Genomic DNA, 24,081 nt, shown 5'->3' with positions numbered 1-24,081 from the left:
GTCCTATCAATCCCTTCTCCAGCTCTCCTCTCCTCAGCTAGGAGAAGGAGCTAGGGACTGAAATGGAAAATGGCCCACATCCTAAATGGACTCACAACGCACTTGTGGAGATCTGGGTTTGATAGGTGTAAGCAATATGATAATAGCTCCCACCTTGCCCTCTGATAGGCGAGGTGGAAGTTTCATCATATTGCTAATACCAATCAAATCCTCTCAGATCTCCACACCCAACATAGGGCAGGGCGCAGGGTCGAGGGCTCCGTTTGGGCCTCTCTCTTCTCGCCTATAAGAGAAGAGCCCAGGGAAGGGATTGACAACTCTTTTCTAAGCCCGGTATCCATTTAATTTTTTGGAACTCAGTCGGGCTCACAACTTACTGTTGCTAGGTAGAATAGTAGAATACACAAGGTGAAGTCAGTTGTGCATCAGCAGTGTTTTCTCTTGTTATGTCAGTCACTGACAGTCACCCAATTGGCCCATGTCAGCTACATGTTTTTAGATTGGTTACTTGGTCTAATTATGTTAATTAGTCTAGCCAGCTATCTAAACTGGTAGGAATCATGGTCTAATTATGATAATTAGTCGAGCCAGCTATCTAAACTGGTAGGAATCATGGTGTAATTATGTTAATTAGTCTAGCCAGCTATCTAAACTGGTAGGAATTATGGTGTAATTATGTTAATTAGTCTATTCAGCTATCTAAACTGGTAGGAATCATGGTGTAATTATGTTAATTAGTCTAGCCAGCTATCTAAACTGGTAGGAATTATGGTGTAATTATGTTAATTCGTTTAGCCAGCTATCTAAACTGGTAGGAATCATGGTGTAATTATGTTAATTAGTCTAGCCAGCTATCTAAACTGGTAGGAATCATGGTGTAATTATGTTAATTAGTCTAGCCAGCTATCTAAACTGGTAGGAATCATGGTCTAATTATGTTAATTAGTCTAGCCAGCTATCTAAACTGGTAGGAATCATGGTGTAATTATGTTAATTAGTCTAGCCAGCTGTCTAAACTGGTAGGAATTATGGTGTAATTATGTTAATTAGTCTATTCAGCTATCTAAACTGGTAGGAATCATGGTGTAATTATGTTAATTAGTCTAGCCAGCTATCTAAACTGGTAGGAATTATGGTGTAATTATGTTAATTCGTTTAGCCAGCTATCTAAACTGGTAGGAATCATGGTGTAATTATGTTAATTAGTCTAGCCAGCTATCTAAACTGGTAGGAATCATGGTCTAATTATGTTAATTAGTCTAGCCAGCTATCTAAACTGGTAGGAATCATGGTGTAATTATGTTAATTAGTCTAGCCAGCTGTCTAAACTGGTAGGAATCATGGTGTAATTATGTTAATTCGTTTAGCCAGCTATCTAAACTGGTAGGAATCATGGTGTAATTATGTTAATTAGTCTAGCCAGCTATCTAAACTGGTAGGAATTATGGTGTAATTATGTTAATGAGTCTATTCAGCTATCTAAACTGGTAGGAATCATGGTGTAATTATGTTAATTAGTCTAGCCAGCTGTCTAATCTGGTAGGAATCATGGTGTAATTATGTTAATTAGTCTAGCCAGCTATCTAAACTGGTAGGAATTATGGTGTAATTATGTTAATTAGTCTAGCCAGCTATCTAAACTGGTAGGAATCATGGTGTAATTATGTTAATTAGTCTAGCCAGCTATCTAAACTGGTAGGGATCATGGTGTAATTATGTTAATTAGTCTAGCCAGCTATCTAAACTGGTAGGAATTATGGTGTAATTATGTTAATTCGTTTAGCCAGCTATCTAAACTGGTAGGAATCATGGTGTAATTATGTTAATTCGTTTAGCCAGCTATCTAAACTGGTAGGAATCATGGTGTAATTATGTTAATTAGTCTAGCCAGCTATTTAAACTGGTAGGAATCATGGTCTAATTATGTTAATTAGTCTAGCCAGCTATCTAAACTGGTAGGAATCATGGTCTAATTATGTTAATTAGTCTAGCCAGCTATCTAAACTGGTAGGAATCATGGTGTAATTATGTTAATTAGTCTAGCCAGCTGTCTAAACTGGTAGGAATCAGGGTCTAATCATGGGCTCCCACTCACTCTCATTCAGATATCATATTAAAAACGGCAAACATTTCTCTCCACCCACATGGCAAAATGTGTAGAATTGCAGGAAATGAGTTATAAAATTGCTAAATCTTCACTCCGCCACCGCTGCCCCTCGTGATGAGTTCAGATTGTTGGTGGCTCCCACCCCCATCAAAGTTGCCCATCCCAGGGCCTAGGGGATGAAATGGGATGTGTCCTCAGATAACAGATTTAGTGTTGGGATTAGTAGTGTTGTTGTCGACGGGGCTACTCTGTGCTGCCGGGGTCATAGGTTCAAAGGTCGGGGTTGTAGGGGTCACTGGAAGGTCAGGGGTCACCGTAGCTGAAGATAATGTCTCTGTGTTCACGTTTCTGCCCTCCAGAGTGGCCTCGTCCTGCAAACACACACACACACACACACGCTTATTCAGATGAGGGTAGAGGACGTTGTGGAGTTTGTCGGTCAGTGTGTAGGTGACGTGTGTGTGTGTGTGGAGGCCTACCGTAACCCAGGGGTGTGAGAGAACCTCCTCTGCTGAATAACGAATGTCCGCGTTCACCTGCAGCATCTGACCAATCAGCATCTAGGAAAGACGACATGTGACAGTCAGTATGCAACGCAGAATCTATGTTTTCAAGGGCAATTACTGAACTGCGAATATTTCTATTCCATCTACTGTTATACCATCTATCTACTGTTATACCATCTATCTACTGTTATACCATCTATCTACTGTTATACCATCTACTGTTATACCATCTATCTACTGTTATACCATCTATCTACTGTTGTACCATCTATCTAATGTTATACCATCTATCTACTGTTATACCATCTACTGTTATACCATCTACCTACTGTTATACCATCATCTAATGTTATACCATCTATCCATCTAATGTTATACCATCTATCTACTGTTATACCATCTAATGTTATACCATCTATCTAATGTTATACCATCTATCTACTGTTATACCATCTATCTACTGTTATACCATCTACTGTTATACCATCTAATGTTATACCATCTCTCTACTGTTATACCATCTAATGTTATAACATCTATCTACTGTTACACCATCTACTGTTATACCATCTATCTACTGTTGTACCATCTATCTACTGTTATACCATCTATCTACTGTTATACCATCTTTATACTGTTATACCATCTACTGTTATACCATCTATCTACTGTTATACCATCTATCTACTGTTATACCATCTATCTACTGTTATACCATCTATCTACTGTTATACCATCTATCTACTGTTATACCATCTATCTACTGTTATACCATCTACTGTTATACCATCTATCTACTGTTATACCATCTATCTACTGTTATACCATCTATCTACTGTTATACCATCTATCTACTGTTATACCATCTACTGTTATACCATCTATCTACTGTTATACCATCTATCTACTGTTATACCATCTATCTACTGTTATACCATCTACTGTTATACCATCTATCTAATGTTATACCATCTATCGACTGTTATACCATCTATCTAATGTTATACCATCTATCTACTGTTATACCATCTATCTAATGTTATACCATCTATCTAATGTTATACCATCTACTGTTATACCATCTACTGTTATACCATCTATCTAATGTTATACCATCTACTGTTATACCATCTACTGTTATACCATCTATCTAATGTTATACCATCTATCTACTGTTATACCATCTACTGTTATACCATCTATCTACTGTTATACCATCTATCTACTGTTACACAATCTACTGTTATACCATCTATCTAATGTTATACCATCTATCTAATGTTATACCATCTATCTACTGTTATACCATCTATCTAATGTTATACCATCTATCTACTGTTATACCATCTAATGTTATACCATCTATCTACTGTTATACCATCTACTGTTATACCATATATCTACTGTTATACCATCTATCTACTGTTATACCATCTAATGTTATACCATCTATCTACTGTTATACCATCTATCTACTGTTATACCATCTACTGTTATACCATCTATCTACTGTTATACCATCTACTGTTATACCATCTATCTAATGTTATACCATCTAATGTTATACCATCTAATGTTATACCATCTATCTAATGTTATACCATCTAATGTTATACCATCTAATGTTATACCATCTATCTACTGTTATACCATCTAATGTTATACCATCTATCTAATGTTATACCATCTATCTACTGTTATACCATCTATCTACTGTTATACCATCTATCTAATGTTATACCATCTATCTACTGTTATACCATCTACTGTTATACCATCTATCTACTGTTATACCATCTACTGTTATACTATCTACTGTTATACTATCTATCTACTGTTATACCATCTATCTACTGTTATACCATCTAATGTTATACCATCTATCTACTGTTATACCATCTACTGTTATACCATCTATCTAATGTTATACCATCTATCTACTGTTATACCATCTAATGTTATACCATCTATCTACTGTTATACCATCTACTGTTATACCATCTATCTAATGTTATACCATCTAATGTTATACCATCTATCTACTGTTATACCATCTACTGTTATACCATCTATCTACTGTTATACCATCTACTGTTATACCATCTATCTAATGTTATACCATCTAATGTTATACCATCTATCTACTGTTATACCATCTATCTACTGTTATACCATCTATCTACTGTTATACCATCTATCTACTGTTATACCATCTACTGTTATACCATCTATCTACTGTTATACCATCTATCTACTCTTATACCATCTATCTACTGTTATACCATCTATCTACTGTTATACCATCTATCTGCTGTTATACCATCTATCTAATGTTATACCATCTATCTACTCTTATACCATCTATCTACTGTTATACCATCTATCTACTGTTATACCATCTATCTGCTGTTATACCATCTATCTAATGTTATACCATCTATCTACTCTTATACCATCTATCTACTGTTATACCATCTATCTACTGTTATACCATCTATCTACTGTTATACCATCTACTGTTATACCATCTATCTACTGTTATACCATCTATCTATCTACTGTTATACCATCTATCTACTGTTATACCATCTATCTACTGTTATACCATCTATCTAATGTTATACCATCTATCTACTGTTATACCATCTATCTACTGTTATACCATCTATCTACTGTTATACCATCTATCTACTGTTATACCATCTATCTACTGTTATACCATCTACTGTTATACCATCTATCTACTGTTATACCATCTATCTACTGTTATACCATCTATCTACTGTTATACCATCTATCTAATGTTATACCATCTATCTACTGTTATACCATCTATCTACTGTTATACCATCTATCTACTGTTATACCATCTAATGTTATACCATCTACTGTTATACCATCTATCTGCTGTTATACCATCTATCTACTGTTATACCATCTATCTAATGTTATACCATCTATCTACTGTTATACCATCTATCTACTGTTATACCATCTATCTAATGTTATACCATCTATCTACTGTTATACCATCTATCTACTGTTATACCATCTATCTACTGTTATACCATCTATCTACTGTTATACCATCTATCTACTGTTATACCATCTATCTACTGTTATACCATCTATCTACTGTTATACCATCTATGTTATACCATCTACTAATGTTATACCATCTATCTACTGTTATACCATCTATCTACTGTTATACCATCTACTGTTATACCATCTATCTACTGTTATACCATCTATCTACTGTTATACCATCTATCTACTGTTATACCATCTATCTACTGTTATACCATCTATCTACTGTTATACCATCTATCTAATGTTATACCATCTACTGTTATACCATCTATCTACTGTTATACCATCTATCTACTGTTATACCATCTATCTACTGTTATACCATCTATCTAATGTTATACCATCTATCTACTGTTATACCATCTATCTAATGTTATACCATCTAATGTTATACCATCTATCTACTGTTATACCATCTATCTACTGTTATACCATCTATCTAATGTTATACCATCTATCTACTGTTATACCATCTATCCATCTATCTACTGTTATACCATCTAATGTTATACCATCTATCTACTGTTATACCATCTATCTACTGTTATACCATCTATCTAATGTTATACCATCTATCTAATGTTATACCATCTAATGTTATACCATCTATCTACTGTTATACCATCTACTGTTATACCATCTATCTACTGTTATACCATCTATCTACTGTTATACCATCTATCTACTGTTATACCATCTATCTACTGTTATACCATCTACTGTTATACCATCTATCTACTGTTATACCATCTACTGTTATACCATCTCTCTACTGTTATACCATCTATCTACTGTTATACCATCTATCTACTGTTATACCATCTATCTACTGTTATACCATGTTATACCATCTATCTACTGTTATACCATCTATCTACTGTTATACCATCTATCTACTGTTATACCATCTATCTACTGTTATACCATCTACTACTGTTATACCATCTACTGTTATACCATCTATCTGTTATACCATCTATCTACTGTTATACCATCTATCTACTGTTATACCATCTATCTACTGTTATACCATCTATCTACTGTTATACCATCTATCTACTGTTATACCATCTACTGTTATACCATCTATCTACTGTTATACCATCTCTCTACTGTTATACCATCTATCTACTCTATCTACTGTTATACCATCTATCTACTGTTATACCATCTATCTACTGTTATACCATCTATCTACTGTTATACCATCTATCTACTGTTATACCATCTATCTACTGTTATACCATCTATCTACTGTTATACCATCTATCTACTGTTATACCATCTATCTACTGTTATACCATCTATCTACTGTTATACCATCTATCTACTGTTATACCATCTATCTACTGTTATACCATCTATCTACTGTTATACCATCTATCTACTGTTATACCATCTATCTAATGTTATACCATCTATCTACTGTTATACCATCTATCTACTGTTATACCATCTATCTACTGTTATACCATCTCTCTACTGTTATACCATCTATCTACTGTTATACCATCTACTGTTATACCATCTCTACTGTTATACCATCTACTGTTATACCATCTATCTACTGTTATACCATCTATCTACTGTTATACCATCTATAATGTTATACCATCTATCTACTGTTATACCATCTATCTACTCTATCTACTTATACCATCTACTCCATCTATCTACTGTTATACCATCTATCTATACTCTTATACCATCTATCTTATACCATCTATCTACTGTTATACCATCTATCTACTGTTATACCATCTATCTACTGTTATACCATCTATCTAATGTTATACCATCTATCTAATGTTATACCATCTATCTACTGTTATACCATCTATCTACTGTTATACCATCTATCTACTGTTATACCATCTATCTACTGTTATACCATCTATCTATACTGTTATACCATCTATGTTATACCATCTATCTACTGTTATACCATCTATCTACTGTTATACCATCTATCTACTGTTATACCATCTATCTACTGTTATACCATCTATCTACTGTTATACCATCTATCTACTCTACTGTTATACCATCTAATGTTATACCATCTATCTACTGTTATACCATCTATCTACTGTTATACCATCTATCTACTGTTATACCATCTATCTACTGTTATACCATCTATCTACTGTTATACCATCTATCTACTGTTATACCATCTATCTACTGTTATACCATCTATCTACTGTTATACCATCTATCTACTGTTATACCATCTACTGTTATACCATCTACTGTTATACCATCTATCTACTGTTATACCATCTATCTACTGTTATACCATCTACTGTTATACCATCTATCTACTGTTATACCATCTATCTCTATCTGTTATACCATCTATCTACTGTTATACCATCTATCTACTGTTATACCATCTATCCATCTACTGTTATACCATCTATCTAATACCATCTATCTACTGTTATACCATCTATCTACTGTTATACCATCTATCTACTGTTATACCATCTATCTATGTTATACCATCTATCTAATGTTATACCATCTATGTTATACCATCTAATGTTATACCATCTATCTACTGTTATACCATCTATCTACTGTTATACCATCTATCTACTGTTATACCATCTATCTAATGTTATACCATCTATCTACTGTTATACCATCTATCTACTGTTATACCATCTATCTAATCTACTGTTATACCATCTATCTACTGTTATACCATCTATCTACTGTTATACCATCTATCTACTGTTATACCATCTATCTACTGTTATACCATCTACTGTTATACCATCTATCTACTGTTATACCATCTATCTCTATCTACTGTTATACCATCTATCTACTGTTATACCATCTATCTACTGTTATACCATCTATCTACTGTTATACCATCTATCTACTGTTATACCATCTATCTACTGTTATACCATCTAATCTATCTACTGTTATACCATCTATCTAATGTTATACTAATGTTATACCATCTATCTATCTACCATCTATCTGTTATACCATCTATCTACTGTTATACCATCTATCTACTGTTATACCATCTATCTACTGTTATACCATCCATCTACTGTTATCTCTACTACTGTTATACCATCTATCTACTGTTATACCATCTACTGTTATACCATCTATCTACTGTTATACCATCTATCTACTGTTATACCATCTATCTACTGTTATACCATCTACTGTTATACCATCTACTCTACTGTTATACCATCTATCTACTGTTATACCATCTATCTAATGTTATACCATCTAATGTTATACCATCTATCTAATGTTATACCATCTATCTAATGTTATACCATCTACTGTTATACCATCTATCTACTGTTATACCATCTATCTACTGTTATACCATCTAATGTTATACCATCTATCTACTGTTATACCATCTACTGTTATACCATCTATCTAATGTTATACCATCTAATGTTATACCATCTATCTACTGTTATACCATCTATCTACTGTTATACCATCTATCTACTGTTATACCATCTAATGTTATACCATCTATCTACTGTTATACCATCTATCTACTGTTATACCATCTATCTAATGTTATACCATCTACTGTTATACCATCTATCTACTGTTATACCATCTATCTACTGTTATACCATCTATCTACTGTTATACCATCTATCTACTGTTATACCATCTATCTACTGTTATACCATCTAATGTTATACCATCTATCTACTGTTATACCATCTATCTGCTGTTATACCATCTACTGTTATACCATCTAATGTTATACCATCTATCTACTGTTATACCATCTATCTACTGTTATACCATCTATCTACTGTTATACCATCTATCTACTGTTATACCATCTATCTACTGTTATACCATCTATCTACTGTTATACCATCTATCTACTGTTATACCATCTATCTACTGTTATACCATCTACTGTTATACCATCTCTCTACTGTTATACCATCTATCTACTGTTATACCATCTATCTACTGTTATACCATCTATCTACTGTTATACCATCTATCTACTGTTATACCATCTATCTGCTGTTATACCATCTATCTACTGTTATACCATCTATCTACTGTTATACCATCTATCTACTGTTATACCATCTATCTACTGTTATACCATCTATCTACTGTTATACCATCTACTACTGTTATACCATCTATCTACTGTTATACCATCTATCTACTGTTATACCATCTATCTACTACTGTTATACCATCTATCTAATGTTATACCATCTATCTACTGTTATACCATCTACTGTTATACCATCTCTCTACTGTTATACCATCTATCTACTGTTATACCATCTATCTACTGTTATACCATCTATCTACTGTTATACCATCTATCTACTGTTATACCATCTACTGTTATACCATCTATCTACTGTTATACCATCTATCTACTGTTATACCATATATCTACTGTTATACCATCTATCTACTGTTATACCATCTATCTACTGTTATACCATCTAATGTTATACCATCTATCTACTGTTATACCATCTATCTACTGTTATACCATCTATCTACTGTTATACCATCTATCTACTGTTATACCATCTATCTACTGTTATACCATCTATCTACTGTTATACCATCTATCTACTGTTATACCATCTATCTGTTATACCATCTATCTACTGTTATACCATCTATACCATCTATCTACTGTTATACCATCTATCTACTGTTATACCATCTACCCATCTATCTAATGTTATACCATCTATCTACCATCTATCCATCTATTATACCATCTATCTACTGTTATACCATCTACTGTTATACCATCTATCTACTGTTATACCATCTATGTTATACCATCTATCTACTGTTATACCATCTATCTAATGTTATACCATCTAATGTTATACCATCTAATGTTATACCATCTATCTACTGTTATACCATCCATCTACTGTTATACCATATAATGTTATACCATCTATCTACTGTTATACCATCTACTGTTATACCATCTATCTACTGTTATACCATCTAATGTTATACCATCTATCTACTGTTATACCATCTATCTACTGTTATACCATCTATCTACTGTTATACCATCTATCTACTGTTATACCATCTAATGTTATACCATCTATCTACTGTTATACCATCTACTGTTATACCATCTATCTACTGTTATACCATCTAATGTTATACCCATCTAATGTATCTGTTATACCATCTATCTACTGTTATACCATCTATCTTATACCATGTTATACCATCTATCTACTGTTATACCATCTATCTACTGTTATACCATCTACTGTTATACCATCTACTGTTATACCATCTATCTACTGTTATACCATCTATCTACTGTTATACCATCTATCTACTGTTATACCATCTACTGTTATACCATCTATCTACTGTTATACCATCTACTGTTATACCATCTATCTACTGTTATACCATCTATCTACTGTTATACCATCTACCTATACCATGTTATACCATACCATCTATCTACTGTTATACCATCTACTGTTATACCATCTATCTACTGTTATACCATCTATCTACTGTTATACCATCTATCTACTGTTATACCATCTAATGTTATACCATCTATCTACTGTTATACCATCTACTGTTATACCATCTATCTACTGTTATACCATCTACTGTTATACCATCTAATGTTATACCATCTAATGTTATACCATCTATCTACTGTTATACCATCTAATGTTATACCATCTATCTAATGTTATACCATCTAATGTTATACCATCTAATGTTATACCATCTATCTACTGTTATACCATCTAATGTTATACCATCTATCTACTGTTATACCATCTAATGTTATACCATCTATCTAATGTTATACCATCTATCTAATGTTATACCATCTATCTACTGTTATACCCTCTAATGTTATACCATCTATCTACTGTTATACCATCTATCTAATGTTATACCATCTATCTACTGTTATACCATCTATCTACTGTTATACCATCTATCTAATGTTATACCATCTATCTACTGTTATACCATCTATCTACTGTTATACCATCTACTGTTATACCATCTATCTACTGTTATACCATCTACTGTTATACTATCTACTGTTATACTATCTATCTACTGTTATACCATCTAATGTTATACCATCTATCTACTGTTATACCATCTACTGTTATACCATCTATCTAATGTTATACCATCTAATGTTATACCATCTATCTACTGTTATACCATCTATGTTATACCATACTGTTATACCATCTATCTACTGTTATACCATCTATCTACTGTTATACCATCTATCTACTGTTATACCATCTATCTACTGTTATACCATCTACTGTTATACCATCTCTCTACTGTTATACCATCTCTCTACTGTTATACCATCTCTCTACTGTTATACCATCTACTGTTATATCTACTGTTATACCATCTATCTACTGTTATACCATCTATCTACTGTTATACCATCTATCTACTGTTATACCATCTATCTACTGTTATACCATCTACTGTTATACCATCTATCTACTGTTATACCATCTACTGTTATACCATCTATCTACTGTTATACCATCTATCTACTGTTATACCATCTATCTACTGTTATACCATCTAATGTTATACCATCTATCTACTGTTATACCATCTATGTTATACTCTATACTGTTATACCATCTATCTACTGTTATACCATCTATCTACTGTTATACCATCTATCTACTGTTATACCATCTATCTACTGTTATACCATCTATCTACTGTTATACCATCTATCTACTGTTATACTACTGTTATACCATCTATCTACTGTTATACCATCTATCTACTGTTATACCATCTATCTACTGTTATACCATCTATCTAATGTTATATCTGTTATACCATCTATCTACTGTTATACCATCTATCTACTGTTATACCATCTATCTACTGTTATACCATCTATCTAATGTTATACCATCTATCTACTGTTATACCATCTATCTACTCTTATACCATCTATCTACTGTTATACCATCTATCTACTGTTATACCATCTATCTACTGTTATACCATCTATCTAATGTTATACCATCTATCTACTGTTATACCATCTATCTACTGTTATACCATCTATCTACTGTTATACCATCTACTGTTATACCATCTATCTACTGTTATACCATCTATCTACTGTTATACCATCTATCTACTGTTATACCATCTATCTAATGTTATACCATCTATCTACTGTTATACCATCTATCTACTGTTATACCATCTATCTACTGTTATACCATCTATCTACTGTTATACCATCTATCTAATGTTATACCATCTATCTACTGTTATACCATCTATCTACTGTTATACCATCTATCTACTGTTATACCATCTATCTACTGTTATACCATCTATCTACTGTTATACCATCTATCTACTGTTATACCATCTATCTACTGTTATACCATCTATCTCTACTGTTATACCATCTATCTACTGTTATACCATCTATCTACTGTTATACCATCTATCTACTGTTATACCATCTATCTAATGTTATACCATCCATCTATCTACTGTTATACCATCTATCTACTGTTATACCATCTATCTACTGTTATACCATCTATCTACTGTTATACCATCTATCTACTGTTATACCATCTACTGTTATACCATCTACTGTTATACCATCTACTCCATCTCTACTGTTATACCATCTATCTACTGTTATACCATCTCTCTACTGTTATACCATCTATCTACTGTTATACCATCTACTGTTATACCATCTCTCTACTGTTATACCATCTACTGTTATACCATCTCTCTCCAACCCCCAGGCTCCTACCTTGGCCGGCAGGCTGACTGTGTCCCAGTCTGGGGAAGGGAATTCCAGCTTCCCCCTGAGTATCTGGTCAAACAGCTCCTCCTGGATGTTATTCTCACTGTAGGAGAGGAGTGAAACTGAGTATACTGGGTCCTATTGTTTAAACCAGTGAACGTACTGGTGAACGTACTGGTGAACGTACAGGTGAAAGTACAGGTGAACGTACAGGTGAGCGTACAGGTGAACGTACTGGTGAACGTACTGGTGAACGTACTGGTGAACGTACTGGTGAACGTACAGGTGAACGTACTGGTGAACGTACAGGTGAACGTACTGGTGAACGTACTGGTGAACGTACTGGTGAACGTACTGGTGAACGTACAGGTGAACGTACTGGTGAACGTACTGGTGAACGTACAGGGGAACGTACAGGTGAACGTACAGGTGAACGTACAGGTGAACGTACTGGTGAACGTACAGGTGAACGTACTGGTGAACGTACAGGTGAACGTACAGGTGAACGTACTGGTGAACGTACAGGTGAACGTACAGGTGAACGTACAGGTGAACGTACTGGTGAACGTACAGGTGAACGTACTGGTGAACGTACAGGTGAACGTACTGGAACTCACCTGCGGAACGGAGGGAACCCACACAATAGAATGTAGGTGATAACACCTGCAGCCCAGATATCCACCTTCAGACCGTACCTAGCAACACACACAGGGAAGTTGACAACCTCATTATTCTACCTTTTGGTCACATAGAAGATGGTTTTATCTGAATCAGTACCTGGGCTTGAGAAGACAATTCAATTGGACGATACCTCCCAGGATCCTTCAATTCGAAGCCCCAGTAAACCACAGCTCTGCAAAACGTTATAATGTGAAAATACGTTCGGTACTCCCCACAATATGGAGTTTCTCAGAGCAACCATCTTCATCACTGCCATTACGTATGGTGCTGCTGGATTGGGCCGACCCGTGGTGCTGCTGGATCGGGCCGACCGGTCGTGATGCTGGATAGGGCCGACCCGTGGTGCTGCTGGATCGGGCCGACCGGTCGTGATGCTGGATAGGGCCGACCCGTGGTGCTGCTGGATCGGTCCAACCCGTCGTGATGCTGGATAGGGCCGACCCGTGGTGCTGCTGGATCGGTCCGACCGGTCGTGATGCTGGATCGGGCCGACCCGTCGTGATGCTGGATAGGGCCGACCCGTGGTGCTGCTGGATCGGTCCGACCGGTTGTGATGCTGGATCGGTCCGACCCGTCGTGATGCTGGATCGGTCCGACCCGTCGTGATGCTGGATCGGTCCGCCCCGTCGTGATGCTGGATCGGGCCGATCCGTCGTGATGCTGGATCGGGCCGACCGGTCGTGACGCTGGATCGGCCGTGACGCCGGTCGTGACGCTGGATCGGTCCGCCCCGTCGTGACGCTGGATCGGGCCGATCCGTCATGATGCTGGATCGGGCTGACCGGTCGTGACGCTGGATCGGTCCGACCGGTCGTGACGCTGGATCGGGCCGACCTGTCCTGGTGCTGCTGCAGGATCATGGTATGTACTTCCACAAACGTCGAAATAAAAATGATCTATTGTTTTTGACCAAGTGCGAATGCGCCAAATCCCTATTCTGCACCTCCAATAAAAATGACCCCATTACTGTCAAGTACAGGTCAGCTGATCAACAGCACCATGCGTAGCGGCAGTAATGACGAGTGACGATTTTGACATCGTTTACAGAGCTGTTTAATGGGACTTTGAATTGAAGGATCCTGGGAGATCTCGTCATATTCACGGTCTCCTATTGGTTAATCCAGAACGACTTACAGTTCGTTCATTCAACGAAGGTGGAAAATAAAATCACAACTACACTCACAAAAGGTGTGAAGTATATCAGTACATTCTTATTTTATGAACAGCAACAACAACAACAACAACAACAACAGCAACAACCTGTGGAAAAGTTGCAGACGAGAGGAGAGTTTTTTTTTTTAGGTGTGAGGAAAGAGCTGAGAGAAGTGGACACACACATACACACACTCCTCTTATCAGGTCTCCGAGACACACACACACACACACACACACCTCTTACCCAGTCTCAACCCTGATCCTGGAGAGATCTCTGGAGCTACATATGTGGGTGTTCCGCAGACTGTTAAGGGGTCCCCCTGACTGTAGCCAGACCAAAATCACCCAGCTTCAACGACTTGGTCCCATCCAGGTACTCACACACCTGGAGGTCACAGGTCAAGAAAGGAGACCGGTGATAGGTTGATATACATGACTAAAGTGTAATGTAAAATAAACCCTCCTGTAGGTTTTAACTATAACGCTGTTCCAGGAGAGAAACCCTCCTAGAGGTTTTTAACTCCAACCCTGTTCCTGGAGAGAAACCCTCCTGGAGCATTTAACTCCAACCCTGTTCCTGGAGAGAAACCCTCCTGGAGGTTTTGAGAGAGACCCTCCTGTAGGTTTTAACTCCAACCCTGTTACTGGAGAGAGACCCTCCTGGAGGATTTAACTCCAACCCTGTTCCTGGAGAGAGACCCTCCTGTAGGTTTTAACTCCAACCCTGTTACTGGAGAGAGACCCTCCTGGAGGATTTAACTCCAACCCTGTTCCTGGAGAGAGACCCTCCTGTAGGTTTTAACTCCAACCCTGTTCCTGTTCTAGGTGTGTATGTAAGGGTTTTATACCAGCAGGTTTTCAGGCTTGATGTCTCTGTGGACTATGTCCATACGGTGTAGGTATTGAATAGCCCCGGCCAGGTTGAAGACCATGGCACTGGCATCTCTCTCTGTGTACTTAGTAGAACATGTGATGGCGTCAAACAGATCTCCACCCTGCAGAGAGAACGTCGACAGACACAGGTCAGCATATGGACGCACACACATACATACAAACAAACACACAGACACACGTCAAATTACTATGATATTTGGTATAATTCATGACTTGAGCTGAGGGACGGGGCACCCTCAGATTCATAGACCAGTGTTTTAGATGCAACAAATGACCAGCAATGACACCATGTACTGTAGCTTTGAAAGGGCCGGTCAGCAGTTGTTAAAACCATTTCTGGACGTATAAATGAATGATATGTACCGGTTTGAATCTATTAATGATATGTACCCATTGATTCTATGAATGATATGTACCCATTGATTCTATGAATGATATGTACCCATTGATTCTATGAATGATATGTACCCATTGATTCTATGAATGATATGTACCCATTGATTCTATGAATGATATGTACCCATTGATTCTATGAATGATATGTTCCCATTGATTCTATGAATGATATGTACCCATTGATTCTATGAATGATATGTACCCATTGATTCTATGAATGATATGTACCCATTGATTCTATGAATGATATGTTCCCATTGATTCTATGAATGATATGTACCCATTGATTCTATGAATGATATGTACCCATTGATTCTATGAATGATATGTACCCATTGATTCTATGAATGATATGTTCCCATTGATTCTATGAATGATATGTACCCATTGATTCTATGAATGATATGTACCCATTGATTCTATGAATGATATGTACCCATTGATTCTATGAATGATATGTACCCATTGATTCTATGAATGATATGTACCCATTGATTCTATGAATGATATGTACCCATTGATTCTATGAATGATATGTACCCATTGATTCTATGAATGATATGTTCCCATTGATTCTATGAATGATATGTTCCCATTGATTCTATGAATGATATGTACCCATTGATTCTATGAATGATATGTACCCATTGATTCTATGAATGATATGTTCCCATTGATTCTATGAATGATATGTACCCATTGATTCTATTAATGATATGTTCCCATTGATTCTATGAATGATATGTTCCCATTGATTCTATGAATGATATGTACCCATTGATTCTATGAATGATATGTACCCATTGATTCTATGAATGATATGTACCCATTGATTCTATGAATGATATGTACCCATTGATTCTATGAATGATATGTACCCATTGATTCTATGAATGATATGTACCCATTGATTCTATGAATGATATGTACCCATTGATTCTATGAATGATATGTACCCATTGATTCTATGAATGATATGTACCCATTGATTCTATGAATGATATGTTCCCATTGATTCTATGAATGATATGTACCCATTGATTCTATGAATGATATGTACCCATTGATTCTATGAATGATATGTACCCATTGATTCTATGAATGATATGTACCCATTGATTCTATGAATGATATAACTTATTATACCATGGCGTTTTTGAATACTTGATCTTGATTGGCTAGATGGGCGTTCTAGAGCGTGCCTTAATTACCCTATAATATAATTATGTGGTATATGGCCAATAGACCAAGGCTAAGGGCCGTGTCCAGGCACTCCGCATTGTGTTGTGCAATTGGCCGTGGTGTATTGGCCATATACCACACCTCCTCAAGCCGTATTGCTTAATTATAGCCTTGGTATAAGCTGGATAATCAACTCTGGCTCTTGGTATAAGCGAGATAATCAACTTGGGGCTCTTGGTATAAGCGAGATAATCAACTTGGGGCTCTTGGTATGAGCTGGATAATCAACTTGGGGCTCTTGGTATGAGCTGGATAATCAACTTGGGGCTCTTGGTATGAGCTGGATAATCAACTTGGGGCTCTTGGTATGAGCTGGATAATCAACTTGGGGCTCTTGGTATGAGCTGGATAATCAACTTGGGGCTCTTGGTATGAGCTGGATAATCAACTTGGGGCTCTTGGTATGAGCTGGATAATCAACTTGGGGCTCTTGGTATGAGCTGGATAATCAACTTGGGGCTCTTGGTATAAGCTGGCTAATCAACTTGGGGCTCTTGGTATAAGCGAGATAATCAACTTGGGGCTCTTGTTATAAGCTGGATAATCAACTTGGGGCTCTTGGCGTTCTCTGGAAAACAATGCAACTCCGTGGAAAGGACAGTGCCAATCCGCTAGCGTGTTGGAAACACACCTTCCGCGTCGTTCATTATTTTACATAGCCTCTCATCGATTATCCCTTAATGCCTCACGAGAATGGTCCAATGGTCACACCCAATCAGAACCTGGTTTTACTCTGATGTTTGTTCACAACGTAAATGTAAACCAACACTGTACAGCCCCAAAACAGGATAAACAACATACTGTTGATGTCATGGATGGGCAGTCTTTGCATCCATTACTCTGTCTGTTGAACTTGAAAGGGTTACATTTTTTCCAGCCCCGCCCACTTTTGAACCGAAACAAGGAGGCGGAGAGACGCTTCGTACCTTGACCAATTCCATGACCAGGTAGAGTTCTGTGGGCGTGTCGTCGACCTCAATCAGCTGTATAATGCTGGGGTGTCTGACCCTCCTCAACACCGCCACCTCGTTCTCTATCAGGTGCTCCTGATCAATATATACAGTACCAGTCAAACGTTAGGACACACCTACTCATTCAAGGGTTGTTCTTTATTTGTACTATTTTATACATTGTAGAATAATAGCGAAGACATCAACACTATGAAATAACACGCATGGAATCATTTAGTAACCAAAAAAAGTGTTAAACAAATTGTTCAAAGTAGCCATCCTGAAGGAAATAAATTCCACAAATGTACTTTTATTAAGGCACAGCTGTTAATTGAAATACATTCCAGGTGACTATCTCATGAAGCTGGTTGAGAGAATGCCAAGAGTGTGCAAAGCTGTCATCAAGGCAAAGGGTGGCTACTTTTAAGAATGTGAAATATATTTTGATTTGTTTAACACTTCTTTGGTTACTAAATGATTCCATATGTGTTATTTCATAGTGTTGATGTCTTCACTATTATTCTACAATGTAGAAAATAGTAAAAACAAAGAAAAACCCTTGAATGAGTAGGTGTGTCCAAACCTTTGACTGGTACTGTATATCAATACATAAATCAGTCAGTCAGTCAATCAATCAATCTGAACAGTACATAAATTGAGTCAGTACCTTCCCACAGCAACGAGCTTTGTCGATAATCTTCAGAGCAAACTCCTGTCCAGTCGACCTGTTGATCAATCAATCAATCAATCAAGTACAGTGGATGTTTCTGAATTATCCATAATACTGTGCTCCACACACTCACGCTCCGAGGACGTTCTCTAGTGAGGACAGGAGGAGAAAATGTTCCATTTGAGAAGCACTCTGTTACCGCATTAATGACCAATACAGACAAAACAACACAACCACATAAAGCAAATGCTCACGTTTTACTTCATAATTATCAACTACCTACAGTTGAAGTCGGAAGTTTACATACACCTTTAGCCAAATACATTTAAACTCAGTTGTTATACAATTCCTGACATTTAATCCTAGTAAAAAAAATCCCTGTTTTAGGTCAGTTAGGATCAACACTTTATTTAAGAATGTGAAATGTCAGATTAATAGTAGAGAGAGTGATTTATTTCAGCTTTTATTTCTTTCATCACATTCCCAGTGGGTCAGAAGTTTACATACACTCAATTAGTATTTGGTAGCTTTGCCTTTAAATTGTTTAACTTGGGTCAAACGTTTCAGGGAGCCTTCACAAGCTTCCCACAATAAGTTGGGTGAATTTTGGCCCATTCCTCCTGTCAGAGCTGGTGGAACTGAGTCAGGTTTGTAGGCCTCCTTCCTCCTGACAGAGCTGGTGGAACTGAGTCAGGTTTGTAGGCCTCCTTCCTCCTGACAGAGCTGGTGTATCTGAGTCAGGTTTGTAGGCCTCCTTGCTCACACATGCTTTTTCAGTTCTGCCCACAAATATTTTTTAGGATTAAGATCAGGGCTTTGTGATGGCCACTACAATACCTTGACTTTGTTGTCCTTAAGCCATTTAGCCACAACTGGAAGTATGCTTAGGGTCATTGTCCATTTGGAAGACCCATTTGTAAACAAGCTTTAACTTCCTGACAGATGTCTTGAGATTTTGCTTCAATAGATCCACGTAATTTTCCTCCTCATGACACCAACTATTTTGTGAAGTGCACCAGTCCCTCCTGCAGCAAAACACCCCCACACCATGATGCTGCCACCCCCGTGCTTCACGGTTGGAATGGTGTTCTTCGGCTTGCAAGCCTCCCCCTTTTTCCTCCAAACATAACGATGGTCATTATGGCCAAACAGTTCTATTTTTGTTGCATTTGTTTCATTTAGTTTGTAAACAAACAATTGTTGGAAAATGACTTGTGTCAAGGACAAAGTAGATGTCCTAACAGACTTGCCAAAACTATAGTTTGTTTCCAAGAAATTTGTGGATTGGTTGAAAAATGAATTTTAATGACTCCAACCTAAATTCATGTAAACTTCCGACTTATGCTGTATATATGTTAATTGGGGCGGCAGGAAACCTAGTGGTTAGAGTGTAGAGGCGGCAGGATAGCCTAGTGGTTAGAATGTAGAGGTGGCAGGGTAGCCTAGTGGTTAGAATGTAGAGGTGGCAGGGTAGCCTAGTGGTTAGAGTGTAGAGGCGGTATGGTAGCCTAGTGGTTAGAGTGTAGAGGTGGTATGGTAGCCTAGTGGTTAGAGTGTAGAGGCGGTAGGGTAGCCTAGTGGTTAGAGTATAGAGGTGGCAGGGTAGCCTAGTGGTTAGAGTGTAGAGGTGGTAGAGTAGCCTAGTGGTTAGAGTGTAGAGGTGGTATGGTAGCCTAGTGGTTAGAGTGTAGAGGTGGTATGGTAGCCTAGTGGTTAGAGTGTAGAGGCGGTATGGTAGCCTAGTGGTTAGAGTGTAGAGGTGGCAGGGTAGCCTAGTGGTTAGAGTGTAGAGGTGGCAGGGTAGCCTAGTGGTTAGAGTGTAGAGGCGGTATGGTAGCCTAGTGGTTAGAGTGTAGAGGCGGTATGGTAGCCTAGTGGTTAGAGTGTAGAGGCGGTATGGTAGCCTAGTGGTTAGAGTGTAGAGGCGGTATGGTAGCCTAGTGGTTAGAGCGTTGGACTAGTAACCGAAAGGTCGCAAGATCGAATCCCCGAGCTGACAAGGTTCAACTCTGTGGTTCTGCTCCCGAACAGGCAGTTAACCCCACTGTTCCTAGGCCGTCATTGAAAATAAGAATTTGTTCTTAACTGACTTGTCTAGTTAAATAAAGGTTTTAAAAAAAAGATGAATCTTGCTAGCCAGTTAGTTTTACACGTAAAAAAAGGCTGTTGTTATGCAAGGGAGATGGCCAACATTAGCTACACATTCTTTGTGTGTAGCTAGCTATCTACCAATACTTTTCGTCAGTTAGCCTGTGATCTACGACACGACAGTGGGTATTCCAGGCAGTTAAACATTGTAACATTAGCAAGGTATGTATTTATTTAAGTTTTTAAGGTACAATATTGTATTCAGGCAACATGTGAGATGTGACTGGGCAACTTTTCATTTCGAAGTCGGAGTTAATTTTCTCTCTCTTCAGCTCAAAACCAGCTGCCGTTGTTTGCATGGGTGCGTCACATTACGTCAACAAGTCTGGGAGTATTTCAGTAGAAGCATCGATATATGCTTCGAAGTGTGTACAAACAAAGTATGCATCTGAGATCTGCCCTAAGTGTTCCATTTCATCTGAGAACTGCCCTCAGTGTTCCATTTCATCTGAGAACTGCCCTCAGTGTTCCATTTCATCTGAGAACTGCCCTCAGTGTTCCATTTCATCTGAGAACTGCCCTCAGTGTTCCATTTCATCTGAGAACTGCCCTCAGTGTTCCATTTCATCTGAGATCTGCCCTCAGTGTTCCATTTCATCTGAGAACTGCCCTCAGTGTTCCATTTCATCTGAGAACTGCCCTCAGTGTTCCATTTCATCTGAGATCTGCCCTCAGTGTTCCATTTCATCTGAGAACTGCCCTCAGTGTTCCATTTCATCTGAGATCTGCCCTCAGTGTTCCATTTCATCTGAGAACTGCCCTCAGTGTTCCATTTGACATGCTTTGATTTGGACTCATACACTGACCGTTGCGTGCTCCAATTTGCATGCTCGAAGCACGGTAGTACGCATATTGAGAAACACCCAGTGTGTGTGTGTGTGTGTGTGTGTGTGTGTGTGTACTGGGGACGTATGGGGATGTGATCAATTTGTAAGTCGCTCTGGATAAGAGCGTCTGCTAAATGACTTAAATGTAAATGTAAATGTGATCTAGCACCTACCTCTCTATACAATCCTTAACAACTGCGAAGTTCCCGTCTCCTATAATCTTCCCCACCTTGTACTTGTCACTGATGATGGAGGAGGAGACCGACCTGTTCCCATTCACTAGACAGGAGAGAGACAGGGGTAACAGAGGACACACAACCATGCTGTGAAACGTCCTGAGGATTGTGGGAGTAACGTGATATGACCATATGTGCCAGTGCCAACCTGTACACACACACACACACACACACTACACACACCCTAACAAACACACACACTACACACACCCTAACAAAACACACACACCCTAACACACACACACTACACACACCCTAACAAACACACCCTAACAAACACACACACACACGTCTACCTTCAGGGCTCAGATCATCTGTCTGGTTCGCTGCTCCGTTCACATCTGACGAGGCAGGATGAGGAGAAATCTGGAGAGAGGGAGAGGGGGAAAGAGGAGAGAGAGAGAGAAGGAATGAAGGAGGGGGAATGACAGGAGAGAAAGAGATAAAAGAGGGGGGAAGAGGAGAGAGGAGAGGGGGATGACAGGAGAGAGAGAGGAGAGAGGAGAGGGAGAGGGGGAAGAGGAGAGGGGGATGAAGGAGGAGAGAGGGAGAAGAGGGATGACAGGAGAGAGAGAGAGGAGAGGGGGGAAGAGGAGAGAGGAGAGGGGGAAGAGGAGAGAGGAGAGGGGTGAAGAGGAGAGAGGAGAGGGGGGAAGAGGAGAGGGGGATGACAGGAGAGAGAGAGAGAGAGAGACACCGTTGTAAATACAACCCATATCTATGCTTATTTATTTTATCTTGTGTCCTTTACCATTTGTACATTGTAAAAACACTGTATATATATATATATATATATATAATATGACATTTGTAATGTCTTTATTGTTTTGAAACTTCTGTATGTGTGATGTCTACTGTTAATTTTTATTGTTTACCTTATTTGCTTTGGCAATGTTAACATATGTTTCCCATGCCAATAAAGCCCCTTAAATTGAATTGAATTGAGAGAGGAGAGGGGGGATGACAGGAGAGAGAGAGGAGAGGGGGATGACAGGAGAGAGAGAGAGAGAGAGAGGAGGAGGGGATGATGACAGGAGAGAGAGAGAGAGAGAGGGAGAGGGATGATGACAGGAGAGAGAGAGGAGAGGGGGATGACAGGAGAGAGAATGAGGGGGAGAGAGGAGGGGGATGACAGGGGGAATGAGGAGAGATAGGCTAGGGGGGAAGAGGGGAGAGGGATGACAGGAGAGAGAGAGAGGAAAGTGGGAAGAGGGGAGAGGAGAGGGGGAAAGAGGAGAGAGGAATGACAGGAGAGAGAGAGAGAGAGAGAGGGGGAGAGGAGAGGGGGGAAGAGGAGAGGATAGGGGGATGACAGGAGAGAGAGGGGGAAGAGGGG

The 24,081-nt window shown here is 38.1% G+C and overlaps 1 pseudogene; it reads right to left on the bottom strand.

The window, feature by feature from the left end:
* Positions 1 to 1,806: 1,806 nt before the first annotated feature.
* The window catches only part of LOC135510202 (serine/threonine-protein kinase DCLK2-like), a 42,437-nt pseudogene continuing 20,162 nt past the window's right edge, over positions 1,807 to 24,081 (bottom strand).

Source organism: Oncorhynchus masou, chromosome 23 (assembly GCF_036934945.1).
Source record: "Oncorhynchus masou masou isolate Uvic2021 chromosome 23, UVic_Omas_1.1, whole genome shotgun sequence".
NCBI lineage: Eukaryota > Metazoa > Chordata > Actinopteri > Salmoniformes > Salmonidae > Oncorhynchus > Oncorhynchus masou.
Note: the sequence above shows the minus strand (reverse complement) of the source record. Positions and strands in the feature narration are given on the sequence as shown.